Raw genomic sequence first — 18,817 nt, forward strand, 5'->3', positions numbered from 1 at the left:
AGCCCAGGATGGCAGGACAAAGGATTACCTTTGGCAGAGGGAGGTAACATCCTCTCCCTTTGGAAATAGGTGTGACTGGTTTGGGAGGGGTAGCCTCCCCAAGCCACTGGTTTGCTTTAAAGGGCACAATTGGTGCCCTCCGTGCATAAACCATTCCACACCGGTTCAGGGACCCACAGTCCCTGCTCTGGCGCGAAACTGGGCAATTACCGAAGGTCTAGGATATGGTGAATGCCCTTGTCCTTTTTGGGCACTAGAATGTAGCAAGAAAACAACCACAACCTACTCCTAGCACAAGGACCCTCTCTATGGCTCCCCTGGAAAAGAGAGCTGTAACCTCCTCAAAGAGAAGTGCCAAATGATCCTCCGTCATCCAGTTGTAGGACGGTGGCATGGATGGAGGAGTTGCCTCGAAGAGGAGGGAGAAGCCCCTTGGATTCCCTAACCGGGAGTGCGGAAGGGAATGTGCCTGGAGACGTGAAGGCTTGGATAACCATGTTGTCAGGGATCAGATGTTGCGTCAGGAACACTGGGTCATTTGGAGCTGGTCTACGGCGGAGGTCAATAGTCCTGTTAACAAGAGCCCCTGTGCTGAGTTTGACCAAGTCCCCAGCAGGACATCAGTGACCACTTCATTAAAGGGTAAAAGGGGTTCAGAAGTAGAAGCCCCAGGCTGAAGGACCTCTGTCGGGAAATTAGTTCCGACTGCCACCGAAGGCAGCTCGTGGCCCAGGACCTTGGCCGCTCTCTGCACCACCATGAAGTAGGATGCCCCCGCCACCATAGCCACAGTAGGGGGAAAAAGCATGCCAGCATCAGGCGAAGTGTCCAGACTACTAACCTCACCTAGGTCCGTCCGCCAGTCCATGGGATTTTCAAGCAGGGTTTCCAAAGGGTCACTGACCCCTCTTAATCCTCACTGTACCGCTACTGAAGAGAATAAGGGTCAGGATCCGACCTAGGGACCAAGGTAGCTGTAGAAGTCAGAATCTACGTCACACAATACCAGTCCAACTCTGTGTTGGAGTCTGCAATGAGAATGGGGTCAATGCCGACCGTGCACACGGGTGGTGCAAGGAGTGTCAACGTCGGAACCATCGTCGGGCAACGTTAAGTTGGTATAACCAGCACCAGTTCGATCCAGTAATAGATCAATGGGTGCCCCCAACCCTGGAGCCGAAGCCACCAGCACGGATGCCAAGGGGGCCCTGCCAACTCCGTAGGGCCCGAAGGCCCTCCAGCGCAGTCTGACTGCCCAAATATGAGGCACATAGCCTAACAGAAATAGCGGAGTTGGGCAGGGTTTGCTCGGGCTCATGGAAACTTGTGGAAGCGCGGAGTAGGCCCAGACGTCAGCCGACAGACTGGGTGAAATCTAAGAATGTTTGTTCTTCAACATCATCTTGTGCCTTGACTTACCCAACCATCCTGAGGACTTGGAGTGGGATGATAAAGAATGGGGGTTCCACACCCATTCTTGGGACTTTCCTCTCGATCGATATCAGGAGTGATGTGGAGCTGAGCACCGGGCCACAAGGAGCTTTAGAGCATCCTCCCTCAAAGCTTTTGGATTCACAGCCAGATATGCGGAGCACGACTTCGGGTCCTGGTTGCGCTCCAAACAACAAAAGATAGCCCGATAACATGATCTGCAGGGCTTGAGCCCGGTCTTTCACAACAACATCCTCTACACACCAGGAGCATAAACACTCAAAAATCTTTAACAAAACGTTAAAAAAAAAAAAAAACATTCAAAAAGTGACTGTTGAGTAGCTCTTCAGATCTGCGCTTGGCTGGCGTGGAAAGAAAAGAACTGACATAAGCCTGCCATCGTGGCGCCTTTATAGGCCCTGCAATGTTATATCTAGTGTGCAGATGCCAACGATAGCTGCGGAGCCGACCATGCCACATAACGGCACACAGGGATACTGCTCAAGAAAAATCTCTGGATCCACACCGATCGCCTAGGGAAATTCTAAGGTAAGGAATCTGCAACTAGAAGTCTCTATCAGATGTAGTGTTGCTTTAGGGGTAAGGCAGTTGAAAAGATGGCACTCCTTTAGTTCCTTCTCAACTCACTCGTCTAGGTGTAGAAACCACACTATCTTAGGGCTCTTTTGGGGGCTACAATACCACAATGTCCTTAATGGGCAGGTTAAATGATGTCTTGGGCTCTCACGTATGACAATTGGAGTCTCTCAACACAATATCCTCCTTGATCACAGACAGTTCATCCTGTACATTTCTGAATTTCTGAAACTCAATATAGTTAGCAGGAGGATTACCTCTCTTCTTTCACGACTAAGTTGAAATTATGTTTTTGAGACTGAGTAGCTTCTTATCAGCATTTATGGCATCAATAATCTGTTTGATGGATGTTGCTGCCAGTGTGTTGTCGAACTGTGTCTGTGCAGAGGTACTTGTGAAAAGTAATCAGCAGGTTTCTGATTTTTACCCGGCTTGTGTACAGTCACACTCTCAGCTCTGCCAAGCATCACACATCAGGCATTAGAGTAGTGGTCCGCATCACCTCAGTCAAATGCACTGTCACGCATTATAGGCATAGCACCTCAGCTGTCAAGCCCTTAGCGCTGCTACGCTGACTAAACTAAGCTGAATTGGCTGAAGCGCTGGCAGGGTTGGGGAGTGGCTGGCGCGCTCACAGGGTGGCTGGATGGGCTAGTAGCTGCTAACTCTGGCTGCTACAATATATCAATAAAGGCTGAGATTTCCCCGTGGCTCATATTACATTCTGACTGGTCACATAGTGGCAGGGCCCAATGTGTACAACCGAGACAGATCAGCTGACTCAGGTTGAGCGACACCATCAGACATAGGCACCACCGGACGTCACAGCCTGCTGACGAATGTATTTAAGTTTGTGGTGGTAAATTAAAATCAATTATGACCCATCGACCGTGGGACCTAACCCCTATGGGACAGCGGCGGCCATGCTGAGCCAGATGGCCAGGGACAGCACACCGTGCACGTTTGCTGAGGGGGTATTGTTGGAGTGGCCAGGAGTCTGAGGAGGCGTGTGGCCGGCCTATTTTCCGAAATTAGGTGCCTTGGCTCACCTCGTGTCACTGTGAGTCCGTGCAAACCACGTATTAAGCTACAAATTTGCTTTTTACTAGCAGGCCGCAATCAAGCTTTTGTCACATCTTTTTTCACTCACGCGCCACCCATCGAACTTGCATCTGCTCAGACAATAGAGAACTTCCCCTGGGCAGTGAGTCCCAAGGCATGAGCACTCACAGAGCAGGGCGCATCCAGCATAAGTCGGGTTCCCAAGGCAGGCAGGTATGTCAGTGCAGAGTAAGTCAATCAAGCAGAGAAATTTCGATTTGTTTGGCTGTTAAAATTTTTTAACTCACTTAGCGCTGTGTTCCTTTATAGCTTGTGAAGTATTTGACTGATTTGTGTGGCACCCTGATGCGCTTTTATTAAGTAATGGAGCTATATGTTTCTTCAGTATTCTGTAAAACTGGTGCATTGTGGGCCAGAGAAAAGATGTGACGTAAAGAGAATGTAACCAGACACTGCTCACAAAAGAACAGCAGTATATTCCCTTGGTGTGCAGTGGAGTGCACCCTTTTTTGAGCATGGGCACTGGGACAATTTCTAAGTATCGTCTTGTGGGCACTATTATTGAATGAATTAAATTTACAACTGGCATCTACAATTTAGTGTGTGGAAAAAAGACAGGGAAGCTTGTTGGCAACAGCACTCCTTACGATCCCAAGTAAATGTTTACCTTCAAAAGTATGAACAATCATGTGAAACATTCAGGAGAAGAGGACAGGATAATCCAATTTCACTGACCTGATCTGCACATAAAATATGCTGTCCCTGCCTATTTCAATGCAAGGGAAATGATGACATGCGCGTAAGGGAGTGACATTACACAAATCTTATGAGATAATGAGCCATTTACATTGATGTACAAGTTACTTACCTTCGGTAATGAAATATCTGTTAGAGACATTCTAGTTGCAGATTCCTTACCTTTGAATTTCTCCAGGCATCAGACTTGATCCGGAGAATTATTCTTTGAGCAGTACCTCTGCACGCCGTCAGGTGGTGTCGGACGACTCCGCGGGCATCATTGGCATCGTGCTCGCAGTGATGGCGTCATGGTCGTATATAGACACCACCCCTGCACGCTGACGTCAGTTTCTTTTCACGACTTTCCACGCCAGTAGAGCGGATCCATGAAAGACACAGAGTGGTGCGCCAAAATAAGGACCCTCCAGGGAAAGTTCCTGCCTCTAGAAATCAGTTCGCAGTGCAGGGAGGATGGGCAGGTCAGTAAGGAATCTGCAACTAGAATATGTCTCTACCAGATATTTCATTACCGAAGGTAAGTAACTGGTAGATCTGATAGAGACATCTAGTTACAGTTCCTTCCCTTAGAATAGATAACCGAGCAATACCATCCCCGGTGGCAAGCCTGCAAACTAAGATCACACCAAAAAGTCCTGCAGGACCGAACGGCCAAAGTAGCAGTCCCTTCGGACCTGATTATCCAGGCAGTAGTGCTTGGTTAAAGTGTGCAGAGATGCCCATGTTGCTGCCTGACAAATATCCAGGATTGGAATGCTCCGTGCTAGTACTGTGGCAGCAGCAGTAGCTCTGGTGGAGTGAGCTCTCAACCCTTCAGGGCGTTGCTTTTTAGCCAGAGCTGAACACATTTTGATGCATAAGAGTACCCATCTTGAAATGGTCCTCTTCTGCACCGCCTTCCCCTTCTTTGCACCCACATATCATGCAAAGAGTTGATCGTCCACCCGGAAGTCTTTGGTCATATCAAGATAGAACGCCACCGCTCTTTTTGGGTCCAGACGGTGGAGTCTCTCCTCTTCATGAGAGGGAAGTGGGGGTGGATAAAAGGTAGGCAAAGTGATGGACTGACCGACATGGAATGGTGTCACTACTTTAGGTAGAAAAGAAGCCCTCGTGCGAACCACCACTTTGTCAGGGTGTATGGCAAGAAAAGGTGGCTTAGATGATAGAGCCTGGAGTTCACTAACTCTGCGGGCAGAAGTAATGGCAACTAGAAAGACAGTCTTTATAGTTAAGAGCCTTAGAGGACAGTTGTGAAGCGGTTCGAATGGGTAAACGTAAGGTAAGTTAAGACTAAGTTGAGATCCCATTAGGAGATAATGAATGGGATAGAAGGAAAGATGTGTGAGGCCGTTAAGAAACCTCCCAACTATGGGAGATTTAAATAAAGAAGGCTGATCAGGTAACCTTAATAAAGCAGAGATAGCAGAGAGATAGCCCTTAAGAGTGCCCAAGGTGGAGCCCTGCTGGGCAAGGGAAAGAATAAAGAGAAGAACTTGAGAGAGAGGAGCAGACAGAGGGTCAACAGATTTGTCGATGCATCATGCCACAAATTTCTTCCAACGACAGGCAGATACATTTTTGGTTGAGGGACGCCTGGCTGCCAAGATAACGTCATAGGCTTAAGGTGGCAAGTGGAAAGACATAAATTGTCACCCCTCAATCTCCATGCAAGAAGTCGCAGAGTTGACACGTTAGGGGGACGACCTTCCCCTGCTGCTGCGACAGAAGATACTCCCGAAGAGGCAATCTGATCGGAGGAGCTATGGCCATGTTCAAGAGCTCAGGATACCAGACTCTCTGTGCCCAGTCCGGAGCCACTAGAATTACTTGGGCCCAGTCTTGCCTGATCTTCTTCAGAACTATGGGCAGAAGTGGTATTGGCGGGAAGGCGTACAGGAGGCCTGAGTTCCACTCGCGACGAGAAGCATCACCGAGCGAGTGCCGCCTTGGAAACTCCAACGCACAAAACAGCTGACATTGCGCGTTCTCTACGGAGGCGAACCAGTCTAACCAAGGTTCTCCCCACTGAAGGAAAAGACCTTGCGCCACCTCTGGATGGAGACGCCATTTGTGGTCGACCATGCATCGTCGGCTGAGTTTGTCTGGTCTGGCATTCAAGGAGCCTGCCAGGTGTTGAACCACCAGGGAAATGCCCTGATGTTCCAGCCAAGTACAGAGATGAAGGGCCTCTTGACAAAGAGTCCACAACCCCACTCCGCCTTGTTTGTTGCAATACCACATGGCGGTAGTGTTGTCTGAACACCTGTACTGCTTTCCCCTTGAGGGATGGAAGAAATGCTTTCAATGCTAGTCGAATCGCTCGGAGCTCCAGAAGCTTGATATGGAGACCGGTTTCCGACCTGAGCCCAGATACCTCTGATCTCTGCCTCTCTCATGTGGCCACCCCATCCCAGAAGTGACGCATCTGTCACGATCGTAAGATCTGGTTGGGGGAAAGGAGAGGGATCTGCCCTTGATCCAATCCTGGTTCGTTAATCACCACTGCAGGTCTTTCGCAGTCCCTTCCGAGATCTGGACCTTGTCAGGGAGATTTCCCCTGGTGCTACGCCCACTGGAACTTCAGGTCCCACTGCAGAGCCCCATATTGTATTGTAATCATATTTATATAGCGCTTACTACCCCTGATGAGGTGTCGAAACGCTTTTCGGTGAGTAGCACGCTACTCTGGAACCCAACAAGAATTAGTGATGGATTAGTATCAGGAAATAAAGAGTACAGGTTTGGTATTATTATGAGTTAATTTGAGCCACGGACATGAGTTTGTTACTTAGATTGACTGCAGTAATGGAGGGGTGGAGGAGGAAAGAAATCCAGAAGTGTTAATTGGGAGTATATCCTTCATTTACTCAACCCAAAGGCTTGGGATGAGTAAAGGGGGATGGAGGAGGAAAGAATATGTGAAGGGTTAGGGAGAGCATAGTAGCAGGGTGAGATAAATGCAGGAGAATTTAGTAGGGTTGTGTGGGAGGTCACAGTAGTAGACTGAGGTTTGGTGAGTTAGATGTGGAAGCGGAGGGAAGAGCTTAGGCAGAGTTATTTAGGAGATGAAAGTAGTAGAAAGGATTTGGTATGAGTCAGAGTGAGAATGGAGGATAGTTTGATAGAGACACGACATTTGATGATGGGTAAATAAGTGTGATAAGATGAGAGCAGGAATTCATAGATATGTAGTATAACAACCCACCCAGGAGCCATGCAATGACCCACGAACATGCCAAGCACAGAAACAACATATATATATATATATATATACACACACACACACACACACACACACACAAACACACATACAAACACACATACAAACACACATACAAACACACATGAATACACACACATGCACATACAATACATAATTAGAACCATGGGTAAAATATACTTAGTCAAACAGGTTTAAAGAGTGTGTGTGTATTTTATTATGACAGTAGCGATACATATTTTATAAAGAACTATACATAACTAGAAATACACATGGGCCCTCATTACAAACCTGGCGGTCCAAGACCGCCAGGGTTGTTGTGGCGGATTTCACCACCAGCAAGCTGGCGGTGAAATCCACAGTATTACGACCATGGCGAAAGCGCTGTGGTCGCAGCGCCGGGACTGGCGGTTTACCGCCACTTCAGTCCCGGCGGTTTTAATCCGCCAGGGCAGCGCTGCTTGCAGCGCTGTCCAGGGGATTACGAGTCCCCCTACCGAAAAGGCTGGTGGTACGGGGAGTCGCGGGGCCCCTGCACTGCCCATGCCACTGGCATGGGCAGTGCAGAGGCCCCCTGACACGGCCCGTGCAGCTTTTCACTGTCTGCTATGCAGACAGTGAAAAGCGCGACGGGTGCAAGTGCACCCGCCGCACAGCTGCAACACCGCCAGCTCCATTAGGAGCCAGCTCCTGTGTTGCGGGCATGATCCCCGCTGGGCCGAAGGGCAGAAACCAGGTCTCCGCCCGCAGGCCCAGCGGGAATCTCAAAATGACCGCGGCGGGAGTGCGGCTGCATTGGCGGCCGCCGGCCGGTCCGATCAAGCCGCCTGCCAAGGTCGTAACGAGGGCCATAATCTGAAAAAAAATATTTATCAACATAGGCATATGCAGTCCATAGTTGTTTGAATATGGTGGTTATGAAGGAAAGAGCCAACTCGAGTAGTTTTCTGAAGACAAGAAAGTTATCTGTGGCTCTTATAGTTGGGGGTAATGAATTCCATAGTTTGGCTGCTTGACCGGAGAAGGTCTTTTTCTTGTATGGTGGTGTTCTAAGGCGGGTGCATGAGCTTTGCATGTCTCCTAGATAAGCCTTGGCTGCTCATCTACAGCTAATCTCTAGAAAGCCTGGCTTCTAGACACTGCCTACACTACACTAATAGGGCATACCTGGCCCTGGTATAAGGTGTAAGTACCTTAGGTACCCACCACACACACCAGGTCCGCTTCCTACATATGTCCTGCCATCTTCAATTAAGAAAGGGGCTAACAGCTTGGCTCTTCAGTGTTACCTTTGTTGCTTAATTACCTCCTTAATTCCTCAGTGCCAGGGCATCGTCTTTTGGGTAACAGAGGTAATACACAAATCTCTTTTCATTAATCATTCATTGAAGTACAGTGCCAAAAAAATGGGTGTTCGAATTCCTATTCGAATTCCACCCCTAACCACTTGTTCAGGCTGTCATCTTGGAAAATCTATGAGGATTGCTTCGTTGTTGGAGCTGAGGGAGGGAGTTTGTATGCAAAGTTAGTAAGCTGAACTCTATGCAACGAAATACTGCTTAGCCTCTGTCTTATAAATAAAATAATTCAAAAATAATTACCTTTATCCCGTGGATGAAAAAGTATCTGTTCTTTATTCTGAAGGGCAAAGTCACAACAGTGCAGCTGTCTAGAAGGGATGAAACTTTTTTTTGGGACTGAGCCCACTGAAATACTTATCTCTCAATACAGGGTAGATACAAGGCAAGAACGTAGAACACTAAAGTGAAACCAGCTAAAAAACATTTAATAGGAGTTGGCTTACACCAATTAACCAGAAAGTAAAATTCACCAGTCTATTTTGTCTACCAATAATGTTTTCAGAAGTGAAATATCGGTCTTTAAAAAACTTTAACATGAAAGGCTAGAGTAATGTGAAAATAAAATATGGCACTCACACTTACCAAAAAAAACGTAGAGCATAGTCTTTTAATATGCCACTTCGATACATGGTCTGGGAGTTTGCCATTACGACTACCACAGCTCCATAATGGTTTCACTGAAGTCTGGGATGTTTGGTATCAAACTTCTCAGCACAATAAACCTACACTGATGCCAGTGTTGGATTTATTCAACAATGCACCCAGAGGGCATCTTGGAGATACCCCCTGTATTTTACCTAATCCTTTAGGTGCACGACTGACTGGTTTGTGCCAGCTTACCACCAAGAGATGAGTTTTGGACCCCATGGGGTGAGAGCCTTTGTGCTGACCAGAAACAAAACCTGCACTGGGTGGAGGTGCTTCACAACTCCCCTCTGCAAAACCTAACACCTGGAGGTGAGCCTCAAAGACTCAGGCCTCCTGTTAGTGTCCCATCTGGCATTTTGAACCAACAGGATGAAGGAGGCCATAAGGCCCAGCAGCCTCAGAGTCATTCTCACCGAAATCCAGGATAGAGGCTGAAACATTTGTATCATAGCCCGAATATCCTGGACTCGCTTTTTGGGAGAATATGCCCGGAACTGCACTGTGTCCAGAACAGCTCAGATGAAAGGGAGCATCTGAGAAGGAGTCAGGTGACACTTCGGCACATTGATAGTGAACCCCAGCGAATGCAAAAGGTTGTCTGGAGGTGGGAGACGACTGTATGGGTCGAGTTCGCCTTCAACAGCCAATCGTCGAGGTAGGGGAAGACTGGGACCAATCCGACTACTAGCGTTCGGCTGACCAGTTTCTGCCAACCTGCCACAAACCAGACGAGTTGCTGGCCACATGGGGAGAGTACCTTTGTCACTCTGTGGCCAGGAATAAAGCCTGTATTGGGTGGAGGTGCTTCTCACCTCCCCCTGCAGGAACTGTAACACCTGGCGGTGAGCCTCAAAGGCTCACCCCTTTTGTTACAGTGCCCCAGGGAATCCCAGCTAGTGGAGATGCCCGCCTCTCCGGCCATTGCCCCCACTTTTGGCAGCAAAGCTGGAGGAGATAATGAGAAAAACAAGGAGGGGTCACCCACCAGTCAGGACAGCCCCTACAGTGTCCTGAGCTGAGGTGACCCTTGCCTTTAGAAATCCTCCATCTTAAGTTTGGAGGATTCCCCCAATAGGATAGGGATGTGCCCCTCTCCCCTCAGGGAGGAGGCACAAAGAGGGTGTAGCCACCCTCCAGGACAGTAGCCATTGGCTACGGCCCTCCCAGACCTAAACACACATTTAGTATTTAGGGGCAACAGGAAATCAGATTACTGCAACCTGAACTAAAAAGAAGGACTGCTGACCTACAAGCCTGCAGAGACGACAACTGCTTTGGCCCGAGCCCTACCAGCCTGTCTCCTGAGTCGAGAACCTGCAACAAGCGACGCATCCAACAGGGACCAGCGACCTCTGAAGCCTCAGAGGACTGCCCTGACCCCCAGGACCAAGAAAATACCATGAGCAACAGCTCTGCTCAACAACAGCAACATCTTTGGAACAAAGAAGCAACTTTTAAAGAACTCTCTTCCTGTTGGAAGTGTGAGACTTCTCCCGCTGCACCAGACGCCCCCAGCTCAAGATCCAGAGAACTAACACCACAGGGAGGACTCCCCGGTGACTGCGACCCTGTGAGTAGCCCGAGACGACCTACCTGGAGCCCCACAGCAACGCCTGCAGAGGGAACCCAGAGGCTCCCCCTGACCGCGACTGCCTGGAACAAGGGACCCAACGCCTGGACCAAGCACTGCACCCGCAGCCCCTAGGACCTGAAGGGACCGAGCCTCAGTGCAGGAGTGACTCCCAGGCGGTGGCTTTCCTAAGAAGCACCCTCTGTGCCTGCCTGCACCGCTAGAGTGACCGCCGGGTCCCTCCATTGAAGCCTATTCAAAACCAGACGCCTGCTTTGCACACTGCACCCGGCCGCCCCTGTGCCGCTGAGGGTGTTTTTTGTGTGCCTACTAGTGTACCCAACGGTGCTCTACAAAACCCCCCTGGTCTGCCCCCCAAGGACGTGGGTACTTACCTGCTGGCAGACTGGAACCGGAGCACCCTGTTCTCCATAGGCGCCTATGTGTTTTGGCCATCTCTTTGACCTCTGCACCTGACCAGCCCAGAGCTGCTGGTGTGGTAACTTTGTGGTTGCCTTGAACCCCCAACGGTGGGCTGCCTATGCCCAGACACTGAGACTTGTGTCTTATTTACCTCACAATCTAACCAATACTTACCTCCCCCAGGAAGTGTTCATTTTTACCTTTAAGTGTCTACTTTTAAAATAGCTTATTGCCAGTTTAACAAAGACTCTATATGATATTGCTTTAATTCAAAGTTCCTAACTTGCCTGTGTGAAGTACCTTGTATTTTATGTATTTACTTCAAATCTTGAACTTGTGGTTCTAAAAAATTAAGAAAGGATCTTTTTCTATATAAAAACCTATTGGCCTGGAGTAAGTCTATGAGTGTGTGTTTCTCATTTGTTGCCTGTGGGTGTACAACAAATGCTTAACACTACCCTCTGATAAGCCTACTGCTCGACCACATTACCACAAAATAGAGCATTAGAATTATCTAATTTTGCCACTATCTTACCTCTAAGGGGAACCCTTGGACTCTGTGAATGCTGTCTCTTTCTTTGAGATAGTATATACTGAGCCAACTTCCTACACATACCCACAAGAATAAGGGTCTGGATCAACCCTGGGCCCAGGAGAGCCCACAAAGAACAGAATTGGCGCCAATTGAAGTCATTCCGGCTCCGGGTCGTCTGGTATGAGATCGACGTAGATTGTGGACCCAACCACGTCGGGAGCGTCGACGTCTGACCAGACACCGGGGAAGGTCATTGTGACACAACTGGTGTTGGGACGGATCAGCAATTGGATCCAGGGGGGTCCTCCGGAGCCAAGGCAGAAGCCGATGGCTTTGAAACCGAAGAGACCCCCCAACCGACTCACCTGTGCCCGAAGGCTCCAAAGGTGGGTCGGACCGCCCAAAAATGAGGTGCATGGCCTCGTAAAACCGAGTTGGGCGGGGTGACTCCGACTCCCGGCAAGTCGGGGAATCGCGGAGCCGACCCAGAAGAAGGCTCCATCGACAGAAGCCTAGAGTGTTTACACTCTTCCCGCGTCTCATCGTCTGATCGACGGGGTGAAGTCGAAGAACGCTTGTCTTTCTTTGACTTCTTTTTGTGACCCGAATGTCCCTATGACTTGGAGGACGAAGAGTGGTGGTGACTCCGAGGCCAATCTGGAGACCTTCCTCTTAAACAGGATCGTGAGCGCCGCAGAGTCGAGTGTCGGGCCGCCATGAGCTTTAGGGACCGCTGCCTCAAAGTCTTTGGGTTCATGGCCCGACGCTCAGAGCATGACTTTGGGTCGTGATCACGCTCCAAACACCATAAGCACACGAGGTGCGGATCAGTCACTGACAGTTCCATGACAGTCCTCGCATGGCTTGAACCAGGTCTTCGGGAACATTCTCGACGCACCAAAGTTTCACAGACAAAAGACGACAAAACGGTTGAAGTCGGCCAAAAAATAGCCAGAGTAGCTCAGGAAGAAAAGAACTGACGTCACTGCACGAGGGCGGCATCTATATACTACTCCCGACGTCATCATGGCGACCACGATGCCAACGACGCACACAGAGTCGACCGACGCCACCTGCCGACGCACAAGGGTATCACTCGAAGAGAAATCTCTGGATCTAGTCTGATGCCTGGGGTAAATTCTAAGGTAAGAAATCTGCAACTAGAATTCTCAATCAGATAGCTCAAAAATAATTCAAAAACATTCTCAGAATGTTTTAGCACCATCTTTGAGTGTGTTTGAAATTGCTTTTGAGAAAATCTTTGTTTATTTTTGCGATTTTTCTACATTATATTTTGTTATTTCCTTTTATTTTAGGTGAACCCGAGTACTTCTTCATGTGAGTTACCTGAAGAAAAGGTTTTACCCTAAAATGCATTGAGGCAGCTATGTAAGACTATGAATACACCTATCTGCAATATGGAAAACTAAAATGGTTGGACGATTCTTATGTGTTTTTGACCGGAGTATAATTAAAAAAAGAGGAACACTGTGGCTACTTTGAGCCTTAATGTTGTGCTGTGTGAGAGACCATTGTTTGACCTATCCTTCACAGCTTACAATGCTGTCTTGTCCCATACTTCAAATAAGGTGCTAGTAATTTGGCTATAATAAACATTGTGGGTCTCTTTCTTCTAGTCAACCAAATCAAATCCCACAGGGATCACCCCACTATAACCTGATCCATATGAATCCAGTGTTTGTTAGACTCTCTTTTTAACCACTCCCATACCAAACGCAAATGAGCTCCTTTGTAGAAGTGCCAGCACATTAAACAAACCTAACCCTCCTTTATTTTCAGGCTCTTTAAATTTTTAACCAAAACCCTTGGGTTATCCTCAGAAAACTTAATTATTCCTGTAGGTCTTCTAAAGACTGCTTTTCTATTCTAATTAGTAAGGCCAGGCACACATACAGCAACCTGGGTATTCTATTCATCTTAATCACGGCTATGTTGCTTAGCCACGAACTGTATAACTTCCTTTGTGTTTACAAGTTTTATGTATATAAAATAATAATATGGGAATGTTTATTATGTACCATAATGTAAGGGAAACGTCAGTGGTAGATTTTTTTTTCACCACTGACTAAAATAACCCATGACAAATTACATCAAGGGGCGGAAAAAGTTAATGTCTGCCTGAAACTTTCATGTTAAAATAGTTTATTTACTTATTTTTTGTTAGGTATGATAAACCCCATATTTGCAAACTTCTGACCTCAGATGCAGTAGCGGCTCCTCTACTATGGCGGATAAGTGCTGCCCCCCTGACAGCAGCTGCTGCTGCTGCAAACCTTTAACAAAATTATAATAAACCATGTTTATTATCGTTTTGCTGTTAAAGAGGCAGGGCATTGACGTGGACAAGGGGGGGTGCACTGTGCACTCCCCGCAGTGCGCATGTATGTTTGGCCGCCTGTCGTGGGCCGGCCAAACACACATGCGCACTGTGCTCTCTCCAGCCCGGCACTGTGTTGACGGGCTGGAGAGAACAGGCACAGGTTCCCAAATCTGCCTGGGAGCGCCGTGGCAGGGCACTCCAGCGAATCCTAAAGCTACTTTGAGTCACGTCTGGATGGGCCGCAGGCCAGGATGGGAGTCTGGGCCTCCTGTCAGGAAGAAGGAGCAGCAGTAGAGGAAGGAAGTGGGATAGCAACGTTTTTTTAAATTTAATGTTTATTTACCCCCCAACGCATGCCACCCCGCCCCTTCACCACTCAGCGGCAATATTATATAATTTAAAAACATTACTCATAATGAAAATAATGGCCCTGGGACTCATACTCTAGGGTCAAGGAGAATGTATTAGATTTTCATACAAGAGTAATATTCAATGGCATGAACTGCTTATGATGTAACCGGATAGATGAAGATATCTTAGCATATGCATTCTGAGTATGCAGTTTGCCCAGTCATTGAGCTTGATGGCATTGTTTCTTTGACTAAGTCCTCAGCTCACTTGCCAGAACTTGTTGAGGCTGTAGCATTTCTTTTGTTTTACTTAGATCATGTAAAAGCATATTAGTAAGGGACCCCCATAAGTGTTTATTAAACATAGGGTGGGCAGTAATCGCACCATTGGCAACTTTGAAAGGAATTAAACTTTTGAAATTGCGGTTGACACTGTTCGAAAGATATTTCTGGGTTACCTTTTAGCCTGGTGCCTTCCTGTATTACTCTAGTCCAGCGCTTCTAGAAGTGGCTGAAATGACATTTCTATTTTTGCAGTTATACATGTCAGCGAATAGCGTTTGTGTTTCATGGTCCCAAAAGTAATCGCCCCTTATAGCGTTGTCTGGTCATAGACACATCACCAACTGCTATATTACCAAGGTAAATGATGGGGGCATTGCTGCTTTGTATCTGCTGGTTAAGTCATCTGCTGCAAAAATGCTCTTTCAATTGGAAAGCTAGCTTTCAGTTCTTAAACACTCATCCACACCATCTCAATGAATGCTCTTCCAAAGCTCAAACTTCCTTGTCACGTCTTTCATAAAGAAGCATCTCACCCTGTTGAATGCCTTTCAGCACGGAGTACTGTCAAAACAGTCTAAAGTGTCTTGCTTTAACTTTTTTCAATAAGGGCAGCCTGCATGCATGTATTTAAAAACGTCTGTAGACCTAACACAAAAGTTAACTGGTCTTCATGTCCAAGGGTCAGGAGGAGGGCTGACATCATATTCATCAGCAGCTTCATATATATTTTGATATCCACATTCAACAGTTTGGGGATAACAACTATGTTTGCATTGTCCATAGATGCCTGACTCTGCCAGTATCTGAGAAGGATCCAAATATCTCTCAATATAGGAGTCAACCTAGTAAAAGAAAAATCACAAACCTCAGCAGGACCCAGGGCCCTGTGGGATTCAAGGGTCTTTACAGTATTATTGATTTCTATACCCTCAATTAGCACAAATACAGTGCTTCTGCCTGGTCCTTCAATATCTGATGGAACATTAACATTTCCAGGAACAGTTTGGTGATATCTTCCACTTCAGTGCCCCATGAATATAGCTGTAAGAAGTAGGAATGGAACATGTGCATTCTTGTCCTGTTCTCAAATGCCAGGTCTCCTAAATTGTTTCTCCAGCGGCATGTGCTTTCCATGTGCGTTTGACTTTAAACCCATTCACTAGTTGGCTATAGGCCTTGTTCCTTATTTCATAGGGCTTTCTCTTAAGGCCTAAAAATGTGAAAATGACAAGTTAGACTTATCAACCACAAGAATCCTTAACAGATCTTGGAACGCAAGGTCAGCCAGGGTGTCACAGCTTCTGTCTCTTTCCTCTACCATTTTAAATTCTGCCTCATACCGGGCCAGCGCCAACTTTCTTTCTATCCAAGCCACTGCATTTAAAGAAATCAAATGCCCCCCTGATTACCACATCCAGGGCACTACCCGTCAAATTGATAAATGCCCTATGTATAGCTTTGGAGATCTCCACCCTATTGACTGCATCCTGAATGATGCACCTACCAAGCCTTTATCTCCTCTCTCATATGTGGGAGAACAGTTACTGATCACGGTACACACTGGGGTTGTGATCTGAGTAACTGTAGCCATTTCCATCCATAAAGCTGAGAATATGACTCAACTAGATCATAATGATCCTGGAATATGTATGGTGTATGAGTAAAATGTAAAATCTTTTTTCACCAATGTGTTCCACTCTCCATATGCCTACTAGTCCTAATTCTTCTGACAGCTCCTTGACCACCTCTGATATGCTCCTACCATGTCCGCTCGATTTAGGTTACCTGTCCCTTTCCTTCCTCCTTAACCATATTATATGACCAGACCTCCCTCCGTAAAGCCCATGACTTTCCTCTGCCTTTTCTAACAACAAGTTTTGATCCCACCTGGGAGCATACAAAGCAACAATAATCAAGGTCTTACCCCAGCCTTTTGTTTACCAAAGAGTATTCTCCTTCCCAACATTTTTTACGAAGTCACAAATGAAGACACTGACAACAAAATAGACATTGCAGGTAGTGGATGGTGCAATGGCTTGAATTTGGGTGCAGTATTTTTTGTACTGACACCTCCAGGGTTTCCCCTTGGAAAACTTGGTAAAATACAGGGAACCACATTCTTCAATTAACATATGCTCCTCTGCTTATCTACATGACCCCACCCACTAACCCCCACCCCAAAATTTCTGCAACAATCAAAAACAGACAAATTATGAGTTCAACATTCTCAGAACTTATGTTTAACTTTGGGCCCCTACAACCGCTCGGGTTCCAGCTCATCTGGATGCCCTCACTTAATGATTTAGGCCCTAGACTTTACAACCCCCTACTCAGCCACACCAGATAATGTAGCATTCATGGTGGGCATCACCAACAAACATAAGTTGATCTCTTTAATGACATGCATACCTGGAACAAAAACATTTACCCAGTCACTTTATCTTTGTTTCCAAATAAGCCATAGGCCTCTGAGAGGAGAATGATAGTTTCTTTTTATGTGATTTTGATTTTTGATCTGTGCTGTCCTCTTCAGACTGTGCCAGCCAGTTCAATGCTTTGAGACCACCGCAAACAGTGAGGATATGGTAGACTCAATCCATCGGACGTGTATCAATTTCTTAAGAACTTCCACTATGGGTTTGAGACATTTCTTTTTCCTATAATGTGGACTGGGCAAGAGAGAGCTTGTAGCGCATCAGTCTGACTTCTTAAAAAACACAGGTGATATATTATCTTTATTACTGCTCTTGTTAAAGCTTCCTTTTACAGGTCGAATATCAGGTTCATCACAATGAGTCCCCTATAATTCGAGACCCAAATCTATTTGCTATCTCTCCATTTAGTTGGTTAGTATCAGTCTATACTAACCAACAATCTTATTTACGGACATGCACTGCATCCAGCTGACTTGAAATTATGCCAGAAAGAGGCACCAGGAGCATACCCTCTTAGCTATATCTGAGAGGCAGAGGATCATGAGGAATATTACTCAAAGCATTTAAATCTGTGTTCCTCCAGGATTGTTCTCTTTAATGTAAGTACCTAAACAAGACTTGCTCCAGTCTGGTAGGAACCTCTAGACAGAACATTTGTGTTCATGCTCCCACCACTCATGGGTGTTGTAGGAATCAGGGGTGGGGGCCGTGCTCCATTGTTCATCTTCTCAGACAGATGCTTTTCAACTACATTCCACTACATTCAGACACCCCCTTCTCCCACCACAGCACTGACCTCCTAAACACATCTCTAACCCCACTGTTAAACGTTTTAGGGCAACAGGAGTTAAATTAGCAATAACTACCATGAGGCTTGATGGTTTGAACAGGGATGGGGGGGAAACCTACCACAGCCTTCAAACAGGTGTCATGGTCAAGTAGAGGCATCACTATCAGTCTGTTCTGCTCTAATGTCCATCTCCTTCAAGTCAGTTATTGAGCCCAGAAAACTGGGATTATGACCAGATTATCTGAGATGCCTCAAAGGGATACAACCTCCAATCTACGGTCCCGGACACACCGCCACCCTTTATATTTTAATCATCCATGAGTGTTTAAACTAGGAATTAAGATTACAATAATTTAAAGCAATAGTAACTCCTTTGTACCAATAACAATCACATAGTTCTTTGAAAGGCGTAAAAATGAGAAGGAGTTTCAATACCTGTTCTAAGTGCCCCTGCCTGCTAGAGACCCTGTGCAATACTGGACCTCACAGTGGCTAAAGGACACGTAGCAATACACTGGCTGAGCCCCAGGCCCCCCAACAAGGGAAGTGTGGGAAAAAGATCTACTGGAATGGGTGGGGCAGGAGAGGACTATATCAGAAGGACTAGGAGAGATGAGAAAGCACAGGATGGCCTGTTGGCCTGGGGCGCAATGACAAGCTCTGTTGGAACCCATAGATCCAGGTCAACATAACATGGAACTAATGCAAGATGTGGAGGGTGAAACCAATCTTTGAGGGGGTTCCTGGTAATTTTACCTACTAAGTGCATAGTGGATTTCTGACCTTTAAATTCCAAAAAAGGTGCAGAGAATTAATCAAATGTGGTGCATTGATATTTCCATGACAGCTACTGGGAAGGGACTCTAGTTATACCAGACCCTTTTGTCTGAATATTTTGTCTTATAATTCATACACATAGAACTTCATCATTCTTGGACGCATTTGTTCGAGTTTGTATAATATCTGTTATACAGGATCCTATAAGTGTTGAATCAAAATGGCAATAAAGA

The 18,817-nt window shown here is 46.7% G+C and overlaps 1 protein-coding gene across 3 annotated transcripts in view; it reads right to left on the reverse strand.

The window, feature by feature from the left end:
* Positions 1-18,817, reverse strand: part of NDRG3 (NDRG family member 3) — an 836,729-nt gene that overhangs the window by 183,808 nt on the left and 634,104 nt on the right. The gene's annotated exons all lie outside the window — the stretch shown is intronic.

This window comes from Pleurodeles waltl, chromosome 7 (genome assembly GCF_031143425.1).
Source record: "Pleurodeles waltl isolate 20211129_DDA chromosome 7, aPleWal1.hap1.20221129, whole genome shotgun sequence".
NCBI lineage: Eukaryota > Metazoa > Chordata > Amphibia > Caudata > Salamandridae > Pleurodeles > Pleurodeles waltl.